We start from the raw sequence: 20,195 nt of genomic DNA on the forward strand, positions 1-20,195 counted from the left end.
TTACATGGAAATCACACAGTGTGTGATCCACTCTGCCTGCTGTGGCTTCTTGTTCTTGTTTCACACGTCAGTTGAGGCGGCAGTCCTACAATGTGGGCCAGTACATGTGCATACACACTGCTGAAATAATGTGGCATGTCACATGTGGCCCAGATCACCTTTAAATTCTGTGGTCTGCGTGATCGGATCTCAAATGCATTCTGATCAGGTCACTGTGGACGGTTGCTGATTTCAGGAAAAGGGCCTTTTATGATCTTGGTGTAGCAAAAAGAAGGGTGACTACGTTTACAGGCACTGTAATATTCCACTATTTTTCCGAAATATGACAATATTCAGAATTTGATATGTGCCATGTACATAGCATGTTCTGCTTGGATATTCTGACTTAGGCGTTATTCTGAATGTAGCATTTGTACAGTTTACAGCACATTCAGAATATGTTCCTCAACCGGGGTTTCTACCACAGTTTGAGGCCTTGTCCAGGTGTACAGTATATGGTACTTCTTAAGGCAAAGCTTTTTCTCCTTCGCCTTTCTCACACAAGTAAACAGCGTTTCAGGTCACTTTAACTTTATATTTTAGAAAGACATATACGTGCATTGATAAACAGTGATGGAAAACAGAGACAAAAACTGCCCGCAATGTCTTGCTGACAAGTTATCCAAGAAGATTCTGTGAACAGTAGTCACGTTTCCCTGCCTCGTTCATAGTATTTTCTGTAACTAAGCAACTGACCAGAGTATACTATCTGCTTCCTGTTTACAATGCAGGCCCAGTGTGTGTGAATGACTGTGAGATATGCGTTTCTAGGTGTGCTGTATGGACTGAGATTATTTCTGAAATGGTGCTTGTCCTGACAGAGATTTTCTTTATTTTTTCAAAACTCAGTTTCCAAAAATACCTTTGTACGTTCAGTTTACTTTGACAGAACTAAAATCTAAATTAACTGCGGATATGCTGGATGTAATAAACCCTCAGTGAACGCTGATAAATTGTGAGATCAGATTTGGAAGGATCCATCTGACTTCTTTTTATTAAACTTTTTCCTCATGTGAATCTTGAATGATACTTTACGTTGTGTTTTTTTTTTTAGGGGTAAGAAATACAGAAAATACTTGACAGTTTCACAGTTGATAGATCATATCTCTTATGCTTAGTATCTCAGCGCTGCACTCCACCCACACAGAACCTTATGATTCCAAGCTCATGAAATAAGACTGCTGTCTGCTCATCAGATGTTTGGAGTTAAACTGATTATAAATATAGTTTGACACTATGTGAAACTATCTTACAGATGATCCACGTTAGAGAAACAAAGTTCTGCTTTTTATTATGATATCAAGTTTGGGTATTTCGGGAGGATGTGAGTCATATAAACAGAACTTTTTGTTTCAATAATAAGAGCATATGAAAACTCTTTCAGTGTAACATCATCTGCACTTGTATTAATGTTTATGCATACAGGCGTACTGCTAAAGGTATGTTTTGTATTAAAAATTCATTCTATATATTCAATGTTGAGAGGCCAAGTAGGAAACCTCACATGTGGTGCACATACTCGCTCACAGATTCCAAATTAAATTAGATGCTGTTGAGGCAAAAGTAAACATTTTTATTTTATTTTTGGTGCCTTGTTATAATAACAACCATGATTCCTTTTACATAATTGTGTGCTTTAAGACTGTAAATGGAAAATATTCCTTTAACTTAATTTTCATAATAGGTTTTATAGTCTTGTTAGTGAAAAAGAATCCAAAAAGTAGTCTGTTTAAAAACTGCACAAAAAACAAAACTGAAATCATATTATTAAGCTGGTGGGATGAATCATAAATCGATCAAATGCCATGAGTTGAGATTATGACAAATCTTTTTATGAGATTCAACAGCCCTCTACTACTTTTCAGAATAAATGTTGGCAATGAACTTTTCTGCAGGATATGTTGAAACTTTACATTTGACATGTTGAAACTTTATTTCATTTCTTTAACTTTGATTTTGTATGTCGTGACAACTCTGTGCTTATGGTCTAGTTAGGTTTAGGCACAAAAACACTTAGTAAGTGGAAAAGATGTTTGGGCTTAAAATGGTGCTGTCGCCACAAACACGGATGGAAATTGTCCTGAAGATTTGCTCAAAATAGCCAGTGGTCTAACATCCCCTGCTTCTCCTGACATGATAGTCAGCTCATAAACTTGTATTCTGAACTTGATATAAGTATCGTAGACATGTTGAGGTGATATGTATGAAATGTACAAATTGAATGTATCTGTGGCTTGTAGAATTGTACAATGCCAACATTGTACCCCTTAGACTGGGCTGTACCAGTTTATCTGTAGTCACAGAGAGTGTGTAACAGGGCTCTCTGGAAGTTATATAATTGTAACCTGCACATAAATGAAGACTCCAGATAGTCTGAAAATCGATAAGAGAGGATTCAGTAAAGACTGCCATCTTGAGCGGTGGGCTGTAAAACAGACAGACAAGACAGACCATCTCTTCCTTCTCTCTCCCTCCCTCTGTCTGTGGTCCCCAGAAGCTATAATATCCATCCTTGGCGGTTCACTTGACATTTACTTGCCCTGCTTCTCCTGTAGCATTCCCCTTCCTAACTGCCAGTGCTGCGACTCTCCAGGGCTCGCCGACCGGGTGAACAGATAACAAACCTGTCAAGGCGGCTTTAGGGGGGGAATAAATCCAGAGCTGGGACTGAGGTGGATGATGTGTTCCAGAGGGTTACTCAGGGAGGAGGGGGAGGGCGAGCTGACATGAGACGCCCTGTGAGGCCTGGACCCGGGAGAGGCTGGTAGCTGTAATGTCGTGGTGCTACTTTAAAAAGGGGCACAGCCACTGCAACCTGATTAGATCTCAGTGCAGACATTTCAAATGGCTGGCCCCCTTTTTACCCTCCATTTCACCTATTCTTTACAAACCAGCCCCCCTCCTCCTACCATCAAAGGAGCTGTCAGGGGCTCTTTCTTCAGGCTGGCAGACAGGTCAGGGGTTGAAGGTTGAGGTGGGGTGTGCCCTTTGAGGCAGGGGCTGAGAGCGCCTACCAGGGCTGTATGGAGGCTGAGGGCTGTCTTTAAGGTGCTGATAACATTCATGGTGATGTGTTCCCAAGAGGCACACAAATGTCAACACTCTCCTGCTATGAGCATATAATTCTACGAATAGAAAGAGCAAAGGGCCAGAGCAGGAGAGATGCAGCACGATCGTTTTGTCAAGCAGTATCTTAGTGACTCATATATTAGCATGTTTCAGCTTCTCAACACTTTAAGCTATGTTTTCTCTTCAAACTGAAGACAGGTATTTGGAGTGAACAGACTGTTTGTCTCCTTGTCTCAGTGAATATATCCCCTTCTGACCTTTTAATCTAACTATACTCACCAATCCCTCATAAAACCAATTAGATTAAATGGACTGATCCTAATTGATCTGTTACCAATCCCTTGAAAAAGCTATGGTAAGTAAGTACCTGATAAATGGCTTACTTAACAGGTCTTCTATATTTATGCCAACACCAGATTTCTTTATCCTCATAGCAATAATACATGTTTAGTGCTGAGTAAACAGCAGTGAACATGTGCTGGATAAGGCAGTGATGACGACACCGGCATTACACCCTCAGAGACTCAATCCAATTACTCACCAGCCACTAAAGTGAAGGCATGAGAAGAATATGATGGACTGCAACTGTGAAGTGTATTAACTTGGAGAATTGGCAAAATGTCCTTTATTTAGGACAGAGTATATCAAGCGTTTTGGGCAAACCAAGTGAGGCATGCCCGCTAGAAATTGGAGGGATGGAGACGTCCCATGATGGTGCTAAAAACCGCACATCAATTACCTGAAGCACTGAGGCCTGTCCGTTCTATCTACATCTGAGCTGTGCCTTAAAGGAACCAAAATGTCAGCTAGCTATCCACACATCATTGTTGGAGAAAGGGCAGAGGAGGAAAAATATGGTATAGACTACTATACTTGGGCATCGTTTCCATGGATGTACTTGTATATTCCAAACTAATGGAGTTAGCTGGCACTGAACTGCAGTAAACAGCCTTGTGAGGCTTAGAAAGCAGCCTGTGTTAGACTAAGCCATGTTTATTATCAAGCACAATCCTCAGTCTCATCAATGCTTAGAGAAAGGCACGGATGAATAAATGCATATTGTTTAGCTTAGGGTTAGCCAGAGCTGGAGCCACAAATGAAAAAAATGAATTTAAAGCAGATGGTAAAATCCAATAAGGAAAACAGAAGGAGGGGGGGCAGACAGAGAGACAGAGCGACAGAACAGACGACAGAGACGGAGAGAGAGAAATAAAAATGAAAAGAAAAACCCAAGCACACTGGCTGCCTTTTCACTCCTGTTTTTCAAAAAGCTGTAAAGCTAACAGGGAGAGGGAGAGAAAATACAAAGGCCTGTGTTCTCATTTTCAGTCTGAGAGCCCCACCAGGACCACTGAAACTTGCTTGATTTCCCCAGTCCAATTATATCTCTGTGCTCAATCCTTCCAGAATAGCAACATCACACCAAGGGACGCTGTCTGCCTAAGCGCAGCGTGCCTAATGGAGTCCCAGAAGTTGACTTCATTTCATTGCTCCTAACTAATGGGCTGTGATATTTTCCCAAACTGACTGCAGCTCTGCCCCCTGGAATCTCGTCAGCGCTGAGCCGGACCCAGCCCAGCAACATGCCAGCCCACTGCCTCTCTTCTTAACAACCCCCTCCAATCCTACCCACCGCTGCTGCTGTCTGTGTGCAATCCGCCAACGCCCTCTCCTCCCCTCCCAGTGCTCATTAGTGCTTTCTAGCCGGGTGCTGATTGTCAGAGGGCCCCTGTGATGCCAGCTCTCCCTGTGCGGCCGGCCTGCTGTGGTGAATTTAAGAGGACTTTAATCTAACTGGGCTGAGGAGAGGAGGAGCAGCCAGCCAGGGACAGGTGGGAGGAGGAGGACTGTGTGGTAGTGGATGTAGAATCGCAGGGCCACAGCTGAGGACAGACACTCTTTCAGGGCTACCTATTGCTCTCCGATGGATTCTCGTGCCCAGAACACAAGCATGAGAAGAAATAGCCAAACATAAATTCAGCAGAATGGGTCCCTCTCCGGCCATATTGTGGGCACAGAACGGTCCTCCAGATGGCTAAGGGACACACCAGTGGTGCAATACAATCACTGGCATGGCACAAGTATCAGGAATAAATACGAAGAGCTTTATATCATATAAAGGCTCAGCCAGCAAAGACTTCCATTCTGATGACACGTTTTAAAATCAATCCGCTTTTCCAGGTATGAATGCTTTTTATTATAAATTTTTGGTTAATGGTAGCTTTCTGTCATCAATTTGTCAGATGTACGTCTGAAATACGTACTCATAAAGTGAGTTTGAATGTTCTTATTATTTCTGTGAGGTTTGAAGTCTGGAAATATTAAAAGTCTACAGCACTTTATTAAAGGTGACGTCTGACTAGATATACAGTGGCTTGCAAAAGTATTCATACCCCTTGAACTTTTCCACATTGTGTCACGTTGCAACCACAAACGTAAATGTATTTTATGTGATAGACTAACTCAAAGTGGCGCATAATTGTGGAGTGGAAGGAAAATGATGCGTGGTTTTCAAATTTTTTTACAAATAAAAAACAGAAAAGTGTGGTGTGCAAAAGTATTCAGCCCCTGAGTCAATACTTTGTAGAACCACCTTTCGCTGCAATGACAGCTTTTGGGTAATGTCTCTGCCAGCTTTGCAAAGCTAAGACTGAAATTTTTGCCTATTCTTCCTTGCAAAATAGCTCAACCTTGGTCAGATTGGATGGAGAGCATCTGTGAACAGCAATTTTCAAGTCTTGCCAGAGATTCTCAATTGGATTTAGGTCTGGACTTTGACTGGGCCATTCTAACACATGAATATGCTTTGATCTAAACCATTCAATTGTAGCTCTGGCTGTATATTTAGGGTCGTTGTCCTGCTGGAAGGTGAACCTCTGCCCATGTCTCAAGTCTTTTGCAGACTCTAACAGGTTTTCTTCCAAGATTACCCTGTATTTGACTCCATCCATCTTCCCATGAACTCTGACCAGCTTCCCTGTCTCTGCTGAAGAAAAGCATCCCCACAGCATGATGCTGCCACCGCCATGTTTCACGGTGGGGATGGTGTGTTCAGGGTGATGTGCAGTGTTAGTTTTCTGCCACACATAGCGTTTTACATTTAGGCCAAAAACTAAAACGTTGGTCTCATCTGACCAGAGCACCTTCCTCCACATGTTTGCTGTGTCCCCCACATGGCTTGTGGCAAACTGCAAACAGGACTTCTTATGGCTTTGTTTCAACTATGGCTTTCTTCTTGCCACTCTTCCATAAAGGCCCGATTTGTGGAGTGCAGGACTAATAGTTGTCCTGTGGACAGATTCTCCCACCTGAGCTGTGGATCTCTGCAGCTCCTCCTGAGTTACCATGGGCCTCTCGGCTGCTTCTCTAATCAATGCTCTCCTTACCTGGCCTGTCAGTTTAGGTGGACAGCCATGTCTTGGTAGGTTTGTCTTGGTAACCTAACCCTGCTTTAAACTTCTCCACAACTTTATCCCTGACCTGTCTGGTGTGTTCCTTGGGCTTCATGATGCTGTTTGTTCTCTAACAAACCTCTGAGGCCTTCACAGAACAGCTGTATTTATACTGAGATTAGATTAGACACAGGTGGACACTTCTGAAGGCTGTTGGTTGCACTGGATTGTATTTAGAAGTATCAGAGTAAAGGGGGCTGAATACTTTTGCACGGCACACTGTTCAGTTTTTTATTTGTAAAAAAATGTGAAAACCATGTATCATTTTCCTTCCACTCCACAATTATGCGCCACTTTGTGTTGGTCTATCACATAAAATCCCAATAAAATACATTTACATTTGTGGTTGTAACGTGACAAAATGTGGAAAAGTTCAAGGGGTATGAATACTTTTGCAAGCCACTGTATGTAGACTGTGGGTATAAGCCTCCCATTGACCGACTATTTCAGTCGTCATTTCCTTCCTCTTCCGCTATTGGTGTGTTAGCGTTTTTAAAATCCCCATCTCTGTTGGAAACAACGACTCCTGAAAATAGCAAGTTACCTGAAAACTGACCTGGATGACGGGATTAAATATAATCATGAAGGAAAAAATATTCCATTTAACTGAGGTCCTCCTGTTAACACCAGAATCTCATTCAGCCAAATGCGACTCCATTTCAAGAAGTGCAGGTAGAGAGCAAAATTGTCTGCTTTTATGGCACACACAGAGGTTAATTATTTTCATAATTACACCTCCACACGTCAAACATTTGTTTTCCCCCGTAATTGACAAGAGAATTAACAGTGGACTATATTAACTGTGCAGGGTTGTTCTAACTGTAAAAGTGCCTTTCATATGCAATACATATAAAAAGCAATTACACAGTTTTTTTTTCCACTTTTCTACCTTTTAGCCAGTGTAATCTGCTGGGTAGATTCACCAAGGATAAGAGGTAAAACTGTAATTATGCACATTATTCACCTTCCTAAGTGCAGCACTTGAACACAAAAAGCTAAGATGCCTAAATGCACTACACCAGGTTGTCCTCATGCAAAGTGCAGGTCAGGCTCCAGCAGGCACTGAAAGCTAATGGCAGTGAGTGGTGCTCCTAACACATGCTCGGGCTCATTCAGGGACACAGGGGAGTTAAGTGCCGTGCTCCCTACTGCTGATTATCGCACCTTCACCAGCCTGCCAGGTCTCCCTGCCCTCCATGCATTGATCTCATTTGGCCAGGAGATAAGGCAGTAATTGGATGAGGGCTTGGAATCAGATGGCCCCGCCTGGCTTGGCTAATTCCACTCTTCCTGGGCCTTCTGGGCCTGGGGCCAAAGGGGCAGGCCAAGGTTAATCCCATCCAATCCCCTGTACTATGAGGCCCTGTGCTGCCCTCTGACCTCACACCGCTACCAAACACAGCTGATATGACTTCCTTTAAACTGTTCAGAGGCAATGGTCTAATTAGTTTACCACAGATTTTACACCTGTGCACTACAACCAGCTTTACTGTCAAATATAGAGGTGTGCTTTTGAAGACAAAGGGGGGCATGTGCATGCAAAACAAAACAAGTACAGACAGTGTTCCACACACACGTGTAGATCCTACCAGAGAATTTGACTGAAAAAATGTTATGTTAAATGTTATCGAAGTACACACAATAAACACATACAGGATATACTAATATGATGATCCTCTTAAGCACTGTAAGCTTATTCATTCTTGGAAATATTGCAAAATGAGCCATGTCTCCAGACTTGGAAATTATTTTGCCAATTTTCTTGGATAAGGGGAATTATTATGGCAGATCATGTGGAAGAGAAGATGGAGACAAATCTCTTATGTGACATGTCATTTTATTACAACAGAAATCCTGCTGTTGAGGGCATGGATCTGCAATATGTCATGGCAGGGTCGACTGATATGCATATACAATGCAGAGTGGAGCGAATTTGTGATTATGCAGAACATTCTTCGACAAAAAGGCCAAGTGCAATTTCACCCTTGCTTCACTGTGAGACCACTGCTGTTCCATTTATGATGGCCAGTAGATTAATCTTCATCGCTCTTTTCTATTTGCACATTATGTAGTCAGAGATGGGATTTGCCTGTATGAAACGAGTCTCTCAAAAGGCTCAGCGCGCCTCATCAAGAATGAATGCAGCAGGGGGACGCACGCCTCTTGGGAAACACTAATCTTCTTATTGCGTACATTTATTCAATTCCAGTGTCAATATCAACCATAATCAGAATGGGCCATGTGACAAGTGCTTTATGTGTTGGCTGATAGTGGATGACAGGAAGTAGACGTAATCACCTGGGAGTACATCACCGCTGACAGCTCTGGATCAAAGCTTTGCTCCTGCAGATTAATCATGAATTGCAATGCACCATATAAATAACTTCAATAGAGAGTCTACGTATATAGAAACACATTCCTTGATCAGACATTTCACAGAAGTCGATGACTGCAGTTTACGGAAGTGGAAGTAATCCCCCTAATAATCCCCTGAATATCTCTTTGAAACCAGATAACACTTAAATAAGATGATACGGCATGACCATTTATCTGAGCGCGTGTACACTGTTGTCGGAAGTGCACAAAAGCACAGAACCCCTAATATGAAAAGACAAAGGTATCAAGTGATAGTCAAGATAAAGACAAGGCGTGCAATGCATGTGACAACTTAAGAAAAACTTGACACCACAAAGAAAGAAAGAGTGGATTGTGACAGATTGTTACCTCAGGCAAACTGGGCTCTGAAACTCATGACACAAACAAAGAGAAACACAATGGAACATGCTGAAAAAAATATCTACTACAGCTTAACAGATATCATGTGCCAATCCCTACTAAAACACACCATACTGTTCTTGATTTCATCATTATTACAGTGGAAAAAATCTCAGAAGCCAGGATTTAATTTTTCATTTCAATCTACAGGTAAGCTCAATACAAAAAGCCTGAATTCCAAAAAGTACTGTGGCATCAGCTGGTTGCTCTTAACGAAAGGAGTGTAAAAAAAAGACCACATATAGGACTGAATCTCAGGTGGAAATGAGATACTAACAGAGACAATTGGAGGCGAGACGAGGCCAACAGTTGTATGTCATAAAGACAACAGCGGAATAGCCATCCTGTGGATTCCTGGGGCCTGACATATAGATTGCAGATGGATAAGTGCACGTTAAAACAATATCCCGCCAACCAAAAAAATCATTTCTCATAGCTGTCTCTATTTACTGAAAGGCTGCTCGTCTCCCACTGGGGCAGAAACAAATGAAAATGTTATTTCTCTACTCATGAACTCCCACCTAGTCTGGTTTTTCACTGCTGGCAATTTCATTTCTCTTCCAAATTTGACTTAAGCCCACGACTTGAGGGAAATAATGTCTCTGGAATAATCTTCTGCAACTGTAATTCCAGGGGCACATTCTCTCTGTCTTTCTTGGTATATCTGTGTGTCTGTCTGTCCATCTATCTACAGGATCTATTTATTTATTTATTGTTGCTGCTGTTGCCTTGTGGTTTAAGGGAAATTGCAATGGCTTCTGAAATAGAAGTGATGTGACATCCAATGCCTCACAGTAATCCTGTCAGACGCACGGGCCTTGAATAAGACAGAACATGCCCCTCTCCAACACAAGGAAAAAAGAATGGCTCTGATACACAGAGTTGTAAAGTGTAGCCTGTCAAACAGAAAAACGATGGTCTCAATTCAAAGCACATGCAAAACATATTATTAGCAAAATGTTCTCAAGTTGTGAGCGTGGCATTACTGCTGGTCTCTGTGCGCAACGCTCAGTAATGCAATTCACTTTTTCCATGCTTATAATCATGTTTACGGTCTATTGTCTCCATTTTTTAGTCTGCACAAAGCCAGACACAAAAGTGAAAGCAGTGATTTCAGATTTTAAGCTTGTACACATATATTCTAGAAAGCACATAAAAGGTTTTAAAGGGTAATTCCGGTACTTTTAAACTCGGGCCCTATTTTCTTTACATATTTTTGAGTCTAAATAACTAATAGGTACAAACATTTTTGGGGCATTTCCGTTTGGGCAACTGCAGTTATTTATAATAATTCTTATTTATATACCAAAGTATATACCAAGTCAAAGTATATCCACTTGCTTTTGCCACTGACAGGCTCAGAGTGTTATTCTAAGTTTATGACAACATTGAAAAATCCCTACAAAGATAGACCTTTTTGTTAAAGAACAAAATTACTTTTGGTTAACCAGGCTGTTGTCTTCTGTAAGTCTATTGGAGGCCACCAGACTCCACTGACACAAACACATGTTTCACACACTACACACTACATGTGTGAAACACACTACATTCAACTCAACAGAAACAAAAACAAAACAAAAAAAAACCCCTCACCAAAACCACACTGGTTTGTCTTTCCACTGTTCCAATAATCACTAACTCTGGCTTTGTTTGAAATAAACCTTTGATTCATCAAGTTACCGAATTTACAGAGGATCACCTTTTCTACCAATGAATACTCAGAAAGTCGAGGAAACTACAATGCAGTACACAATAACATAACATTCAAGAGTGAGTGCTGTAAAATGACTTTTTTGGCTAAATTTTCACTAAATCATGAAAAGAAGATGAATATTCAACTGCTGTGTTTGGCATTTAGACCTCTCAGACCGGACTGGGTTCATGAACCAGCAGGCCTTCCTGTGTAATCCCCATACAGCATTCTCAGCCCCTTGTGTCCTTCAAACAAACTCAACAAGACTTGGCACAACACACATGCAACTCAACACCCCCCCCCCCCCCCCCCCCCCCCCCCCACACACACACACACACACACACACACACATAGCTTACATACCCTGCAGCTAAACTCCCTGGTACAAACATATACACACCAGGGAATCCCATATATAAAACACACACATGAGCACAAACATATGCTCCATGGGGAGGTTTACATCACTCTTTGGATAGTCATGTGGCCTGAATATTATGGGTTAAATAATTAGATAATCTGCTCCAAGTCAGACAGGGGTGCAGGCCAAAAAAAATGGCACAAACAAAGCGAAAGATATAGGGATATTGCCATCATTTCTTTGTTTATAGTGGCTGTGATGAGCCAGGGGAGAGGGTAAGGATGATTTGTTGGCTCAGGAGAGGTAAGCGATATGTACCAGTAAATGGCCAGTAATCATGTTTATGAGCGGGAGATGGTTCTGGACTCCCGGTGTGTCTGATTGTGTTTTCTTTGGCTCCCAGCTTGGGCCCGAGCACACCCCCACCAGGCCATTGTGATTGAAGCATGCACTCTAGCTCGGCTTCTCCTTGGGGGGTAAAAAGGTGCATGCAACACTGTTTGCGTGCTTTTGCGCATTTGTGTTTACGTGCGCGTTGGCCAGTGTGTATTCATAAAGAAGTATGTCAGTCGATGAAGACCTCCCATCACAAAAGAAAGCACCACTTCCCCTTTCTCCTTCATGCAGCCAGTTCCCACATTGCTCTCATTGCTATGGCAACCGGCGCTCTCTCCTTGGGCTCTGCATGCATCCAATCAGAGTGAGACCTTTGTAGAGATTCCTCCGGGCTCCACTTATTCAACTTACCCCACCGGAACAGCCTCCACACTGAAAAGGCTGGAACAAAGAGCGTAGAGACTCCCTCACCACAGCCTGGTATGACATCAAAAATTGGGGCTACAGGGTTGGGTTACAGGGAATGCGGAAGTAATACGTAGCCAAGAGCTGCAAGACGCACGGCAAAAGCAAAAACAGGGTGGCAGCGCATGGCCATGGCCAATTTCAGTGGAAATTATGTGGAATAGGATTTGTTATTGGAAGCCTCAGAGCCTGAATACTTGGCAAGTATCGCGGGGCTCTGGCACTGGTTTAAGCTTGATAAGTCAAAATGGATTCCGGCTGAGCCTATTTATGTCATTCCTGAAAACATATGGATAGGATTCAGGCGCTCAATACTTTCAACCTTCAACAATGACATTCAACACCACTTCTCCAGTCCATTAATCTTCCATGAGAATAGATTTATCATCCACAGCACTGAGGGATTGCATTCAGTCAGCATCAGCCTGAACAGTATTTACCACACCACCCTCGCTCTGTATCAATTTCAACAATTAAAGACCCTTATTTTGCTCGGTATACAGGAACACAACTACAGTAAAGGTCACTCCGTTCCTCTGATTCCTCAGATTTTACTTTGTGTTCAAGGCCTCTAGGTGTGGTAAATAATTAGCTGAGATAAACTAGTGCCGTGCATTCTCAACCTGAGGGCTGCTCAGAGGTCACTGCACACAATCACACTGCGCTTCTCTCATTCTAATTATATTTCTGGAGAGTAGATGCAGCCGAGTCTGAGTTAAACACTTGTGAACGTAGGCAGGGAGACAGACGTGCCCCGAGCACTTGTACAGACGAGCCATCCAACGGGACCTCTCACAGGCCCCTGACGGACATTTGGCTGTTGGGGTACTGGCAGGACGATGGAGGCGCAGCATAATTTTGCCCGACTGCCATGTCACAAAGTGTCAAAATCTGTCCCTGACAACACGACTGCAGGCAATGAGAGGGAAAATGGAAGAGAGAAATAAAAGAGAAAGTGAGAGAGACGGGAAAAAAGGGGGCTTGATTTGGAGAGCCAGAGGTGGTAATAAGCATGTCTGGCCACTTCCTGGGAGACAGCCTATTCATCAGGTTGATTTAGAGTCAAAGGTGTAGGCAATTCAAGTGATCTTGTGTCTGGATCCTCTGGCAGTGTCAGCTCTGCAGTGAACGACAGAATCTGGTATAATGAATGAGAAAAAATAAGGTGGAAAGCTCTTATTGTGCACATGATCTCTTCACTTGCACACAGGACTTGAGAAATAGAAAAAATGTTCTCGAAACTGTTCCAGGTGTTCTTTTTGAATGAATTAATGAACCTTGGATGACGTGAATCAAAGAGTGAATCATCCCGTCAAAACGGTGTGCTTTAAGTGATTTCCTATTTGATGACAGAAGTAGATGATGTTGAAATGTTAGTGGTAAAACACACTTAGTTTAACTTCTTCTACTAGATATCAGTCAATTTGATCCCTCATGACTTTTTGAGCTGGCCTCTACATTATTCAAAGTATTAAATCAAAAGCTGGTGAAACTGCTTTCAGCTATTACACTCCCAATTCTAACTTCTTTTAAAAAATACAGCTAAAGCATTTTCTTTTTCCCCCAAAGCTCACACTGGGTTCAGTCTGCATATGGGGTGAATTTGTGGTTTTTATTTTGTCGGTAAGAAATCATCTGCTGTTCTGTGCATGATGTGTATTTTTGTATTGGTAACCAGCTGAATCAGGTCAGGTATTATTCTGTCCCATTTTATTTACATCTGGAGAACAGAATAGTATACAAAATACTGTCTGTATTTCTATTGTCTTTAGTCTTTCAATCTGCTCTGACTTACATTATTTACACCACAGCTGAAAAGCCATTAAACAGTGAAAAAGACTGTCAAATAATCCCTGCACTGCATCTGCTGCTCATTTCACACTGCCACCATGCACACACTGGGGCCTCAGCAAAGAGTACGATCCCATGATAATGAGCTAATTATAGGTACAACATTCCTACTTCCATATCTAAATGCTTGTCTCTAATAGGAAACATTTCAAATTATTGAGAGGCAGAGAGAGAAAGAGACGGATAATTGATGCAAGCAATTCTGTGTCGGAGCAAATTGGCCAGCATATCTGGACATGTAGGGGGACTGCGACCTCATTTACATCAGAGTGTCAGGAAATAATTGGAGAATGTACTGAGGAGGTGGGATGGGCATAGTGTAATGCAGACCAGTTCTGGTCACATTACATAAGCAGTTCACTTGGACAGTAAGATTCAGTACAGACAAAACGGAAAAAGACTGTACTCAGAGGTCAAGAACAAAACATTATGTGAAGTTTTGGCAAGCTCCAGCAAATTTAATCATAATAGTGATTTTTACTACAACAAATATACTTTATGACATTAATCCCTTTCCAAAAGCTGTAATTTGAGCATTTGAAATGGTTTCACCACATGCACACAGGATTCTGAGTAGACTGCCGTGTTTTCATCGGAACGCCAGTAATAACGGAGTTCAGTTTTACTGGCCATAGAGAGACTGGAGCAGTGTTTGGGCTGAAACCGCTTCAAAAGCTCGGGAAGACGATGTGCTTGACTTTTAACAATATCACTTCCAGATGTCTCATTACAAAACAACTTTCAAAGACCTCACCGCAAGAAATCCTTCTCGTGTGAGAGGAGCCAGGACACATGAAGATGGATTTCAGGAACCCACAATTTTCACATTTTCATTTCAGTTGGAAAAACCAGCATGCAAAACTGTCTGGAGAAACACCAATAAAATGTTAGTATTAATGATAGTGTTACAACCTGTGTAACCAGGCCAACACATAAATCATTACCCTATGTTACAGCAGGGTATCCCACACCATATTCTATATAAAGACATTGTCCAGAGCATAAGATAACATTGCATCTGTTTCCAATTGACAGGCAGAGTTTACTCAGTAGAACAACGAAAACAGGATACAACAGGAAGCTTTAGCTGATGATAAAAATGGCCACTGAAATATAGGGGTGCATTCATTATAGTCTGCCTCTTGTGCCTCTCATCAGGCTGGCTAACACTGACTGACGGGCTCTGACCCAGTACTCCGGAGCTTCTCTCTATTGCACCCGCCTCTCATCAAGAGCCTTGGGTGGAAAAAAAGGAGTAACATGCTGTTTACTCGCAATCCCAGGCCCGTAATTGCCAATTTATTTGATAGGCAGCCGGGTAATGATGGCATTTCACCCCTTGCCGCAGAGACTAAACGGGAGTGATTCATCCCAAGCTCCCTGCCCTCCCTGATCCAGCAGACTCCCTCTGCTCAGGACTGCTGCCTGCCTGAATGCCTGCCACCCAGACTGAAGGGGTGGGGTGTGGTGGGGGACGTGGGGGGTGGCTGCCATGTCGGCTTCAAACGAACCCAAAAGGGAGCCCAGCGCTTCAGAGCAAATGCGGCTAAGCCTGCCAATTTAGCTGGGGTTTGGGGTTGAGGCAAACACAGCCGAGCTGATGTGCCATTTGTAGGCCTTAATGAGCTGGCAGGACTGAGTGAGGAGGGAAGGCGAGCGGGAGAAAGGAGGCTGCCAGGCCTGACCTCCTCTGGCCTCTATCTCCCTGCCAGCCAGTGCCAGGCCGGCAAACTCAGTTCATCTGCTTCATCGGAGCGTAGTCGCTCCGTGAGGGGAAGGGAGTGCTACAGCAAATACCATTAGCGAACTGTTGGTCTAATGAACAGTTTGGGTTAAAGATGGCTCCTGTCTCACACTGCTCCCTGGTACTAACGAGTGACTTAGATTGTTTCTCTTTGTTTTCGCACTGTGAGGGAACATCTCTGTGCAGCTGAACCACATGAGCAGTCCAGTTGTGTTGTGCAGTGTTACAACCAAAATAGTTTTAACATTTCAGTAGAACAAGCACATGGACTGCCGCAGCAGACCAAATGCTACAGGCGTTCATAAATCATCTAAACAAACATCTAGCTTCATCTGTAGCAACAACTCTGTAACTATTATTTTATATTAAATTAGCGGCGCATTATAATTAGAAAAAAAGACGAAACCCAAAGAATATCATTGCCTGGTAAAATAGGTTTTTCTATTGGTATTTTCTGCATTTTCTCTCTCCTCCTCCTTTCAGTCTGGGGAAAAGAGCTCTGCTACAAAAGCTACGACTTGCACCTCTTGCGATGTGTGAAGTGGGTTTTTACAGCCTGGCTGGAGGGGACTTGTTCAGAAACCTGTTGGGACCAGAGATGAAGCCTCACATAGTGTGACCATCTAAAGTGACATGGGGGTCTAAAAGTCTGTCTTCATGCTGCCCAGCTTTCAGCAGCTCTTCTGAAGACATGTTCAGTCTCCTGTGGGGTGTCTTGACCAGACGAAGCAGGGGGAACTTGGGCTGCCGTTCCATCTGTCCTCCAGAGTGTACTGAGTGGCTGAGATGCCAGTTCAGGTGGAAGTGATTATAGAGAGGGCGACAGATGCTTCCTGAGGACGTCAGGAGAGGGGAAAATAGAGCGTTTCTGAGAAAGCCTGACATTTTGAAAGTAAATTACGGATATAATTTGAAATTTCAGACAATGTTCTGATACGATTACTCAAAGTACACATATTGGCTGTTTCTGTAAATGATATTCTTTTCTGCGGCTGATTTCATACCCAATATTCAAACCAAGCAACAGTGATACTATCCTTTAAGGCATATGCAGTGACTGAGTGATAAAAACAGACCATAACATGATCTAACTGTTTTAACATGTTTCATCATTAGTGTGTAATAAGTCAAAGTGCAATCATCACAGAAATGTAATCTAAATGGAGGGAAGTGGTGGCCAATGAGGTCAAGGCAGATTATATTGTTGCCAATTGAGGCAAAGGATTATGGAATGGTTAAAGAAATGACTTGCAGTAAAGGTCTGTAAGACCTCTAAAACACATACTGGAATAGCTACTTGTAGTGTTTTAATATATTTTGGCTTGTTCCTTAAAGATTACATTTAATATCATGCTCAGTGTACAAACCAAATGCAACCAGGCCAGCTGCAGAAATAGGTATGTCAACCTTTTTAAGGTAACCAACATAGTTCTGATATGGAACCATGACATGCATTCATCTACAAAGTATTTAAAAACCAAACAGAATAACAAAGGGATAATTGCTCGATTTGACCATGGGATTTGGATAAGACCAAAACCCAGCACTCATACAGTACATTAAGCATGAACCATTGTATATTATTATACTATATTTCATAATAGATTGATGGTTAATACCTATGTAATAGTAGTACTGGTAGTAATAATAGTAGTAGTGGTGGTGGTGTTGGTTATACATTAAAGATGCCAGAGATTTTTAGAGATCATGACACAACAGATGACAAACTGGATGCTATTATCATTCTGTATGACACAATAGAGTATATTAAACACATATTTATTGATAAAACATATTTTCTGAGTCATTATCTGGCAATGATGATGTATGATGTGTCGATGTATGACTATAGTAGAAGCTGCTGGTCTCGTGAAGCTCCAGGAGGGAGATGTGTGTGAGTGGCGTGTTCCCTATATTCCACAAGGTCTCTTAGCTATCTTAGTCTAACTAGTGTAGTGATAGTTCAAACAATGCTGTTCAGCACAGATTATCTGGCAATGTGAGGGGTTTACATATCCAGTGAAGAATCCTGAACTGCTCACAGTCGCATCTGGACCACCCGATAATATCAAATTTGATACTCATGATTCAAAATCTGGATGATTACATCGGTACTTTCCAAGCCGGACCACAAGAAGTAATGAGAGAGGCATCCTGGAGCAGCTGACAGTGCTGCCAAGCAACAAGCAAACCTTCTAGCACTTGAGGCTAACGTTAGCTAGCATTCTTTCTTAAAATCTTACCTCCAGTTCTCACTGAAGAAAACAAAACCCAAGCTGAACATGTCACCCAACACATCCTCCTTTAACCTTGTGCTTTTGTTTTCTTCTACTTATATGTTACTGCAGCAAGTTTTTGCGTCGGACTTATCTCCATTTTTGTTTACATCTGCTTCCCCATGGGATCATGTGAGAGGCTAACTGCTAACTGCACAGCTAAATGAGCTTACTAGCTAACGGCAGCTACAGTTAGCAGCATTTTGCAGGTACTTTAGGCAGAAAGTAAACTCATAAATCACCAGGAGTTGAGGAGGACACAAGAAGGACAACCACAAAATATTTTCTTGCTGAATCAGTCAGTCAATGAGCAGCAGCTCTGACTTGTTCTTTGACTCAATGGGTGTGTACCTACTCGGTTAGCTTGACGGCCGCTATCGCTAATATCCATGCTATCGCTATACATGCTAATAATATTGACCCATGCCAAAACAGGAAGTAACATGGGCTGGAGTCGGGCTTTGAGCAAAATTTGCCCTTGTATACTGCTGCACAGTCACCACAGTGCAGTCTGACAGAAATCAGCAAGTATCATTTCAATTTTTGTTGTCAACATCAAATTACTTATTTCATTTCATGCCCAGTCAAGCATCGTAAAGCTACATGCAGAATCAGTTTTGCTTCAGTTGTTCGGCCATGTCTTTCTCAAAGACTAGCTCGCCTCCCAACTGACAGCTTTAATTATGGCTAGATATCTGATCGCTTCGCTGTAGATTCTCCACACAAATCAAAGAGCAGGGGTGGGTGTCTGGCAGCAAGGTCCCTCGAGCCTGCTCGCTTTACATCTTAGAATATGTCACAGGGTGCAGGGACACAACCGTTCTTTCTTCTGTCAGTTAATGCTTGCCTTCAGCTCCTCCACAAGGAACGAGGACCTGGGTAAGTAGTGTCTTTTTTTGTATCAGTCATAAAGAACCTCTGGGAGTGTGTGTGTGTGTGTGTGTGTGTGTGTGTAGGATGTTGTGAGTGCTCTTCACCTCAAGTACTCCAAGAGCACACTTATGATCATTTAAGATTTACCACAAGGTGCTCTGCTGAGGCTGAATTTTATTGGTTCCACACCAAAAGAAATCCTGACAAAATGGATAGTATAACTTCAGTAACTTACCTTTTGTCTGTGTGACATACCGTAGGTTCAATACACACATAATGATACTTGAATTATAAACTGACATAGAATTTGTAACACTTGAGCTGAAAGAACATGCACTGATTTATAATACCGACATAATTCTCTAGCTTTATAGTGCAGAATGGCTCTGAGAGGTTTCGCCTTTTACATTCTATAGTTTGACATAAGGTTGCATGTTAACAAGTATCTGTTAGTGCAACTCTCTAATTAAGGAAAGGAATACGACCAATAAATAATTCTAGTAGATTAATTTGTGTGTAAATAAGTAATAATGAAATATTAACATGAACAATCTCAAAGCAATAAAATATGTAACACTTATATCAACTCAAAAAACTTACCACTACTATTGTTTCCTCTTTAACATATGACTCACGTCCATACAGTAATTACAATGATTCAGGTCTTTAAACTAGTCACTTCTGCACCCAACATTCTTTAGGACTTTCCACAACTCTCATGTTTTCTAATAATATATTACCAAATTGCTTATTAAAAGGAAACCTGTGGAGTTTTGACCTGCAGCACAAAGAAGCACATTTTTATGAGTGGGTCACAGTGTTCTACTGCTCAACAGGTGATAATGATAATGTGCCTAGTGATTGCGCTGAGTAAATAGTCAGCAAGGGCTGTTGAAGACACATGAGGACCAAATATTTTATGTGGAGGCATTTCCCTCAACATGTTTTGTGTTTTGGTGAATCACACCGAAGGCAAACATAACTTGTGTCTTTACAAGAAAACTCCACAAGGCACCTTTAAGCACAGCTGATATGCAATCTGCCAAACATTATGGACCTTGAACAATACAGACAAATATGAAATCATCTGTAGAGAAGATGCAGTTGTAATTAGTAATATATTCGCTCAGACTTTGTTTTCCAATAACTGTCTTTTCTTCTTGTTTCTTATTTTAGGTCTATATTTAAAATGCAAAAATACGAACCAAGATTATTTTAAAGAAGATGACACACAAGGAAGAAATGTTGACAAAAAGCTCTG

The 20,195-nt window shown here is 41.9% G+C and overlaps 1 protein-coding gene across 1 annotated transcript in view; it reads right to left on the reverse strand.

The window, feature by feature from the left end:
• Nucleotides 1–20,195, reverse strand: part of auts2a (activator of transcription and developmental regulator AUTS2 a) — a 309,944-nt gene that overhangs the window by 150,159 nt on the left and 139,590 nt on the right. The window lies entirely within an intron of this gene.

Source organism: Pagrus pagrus (assembly GCF_965226575.1).
Source record: "Pagrus pagrus genome assembly, chromosome: 14".
NCBI classification, from domain to species: Eukaryota; Metazoa; Chordata; class Actinopteri; order Spariformes; family Sparidae; genus Pagrus; species Pagrus pagrus.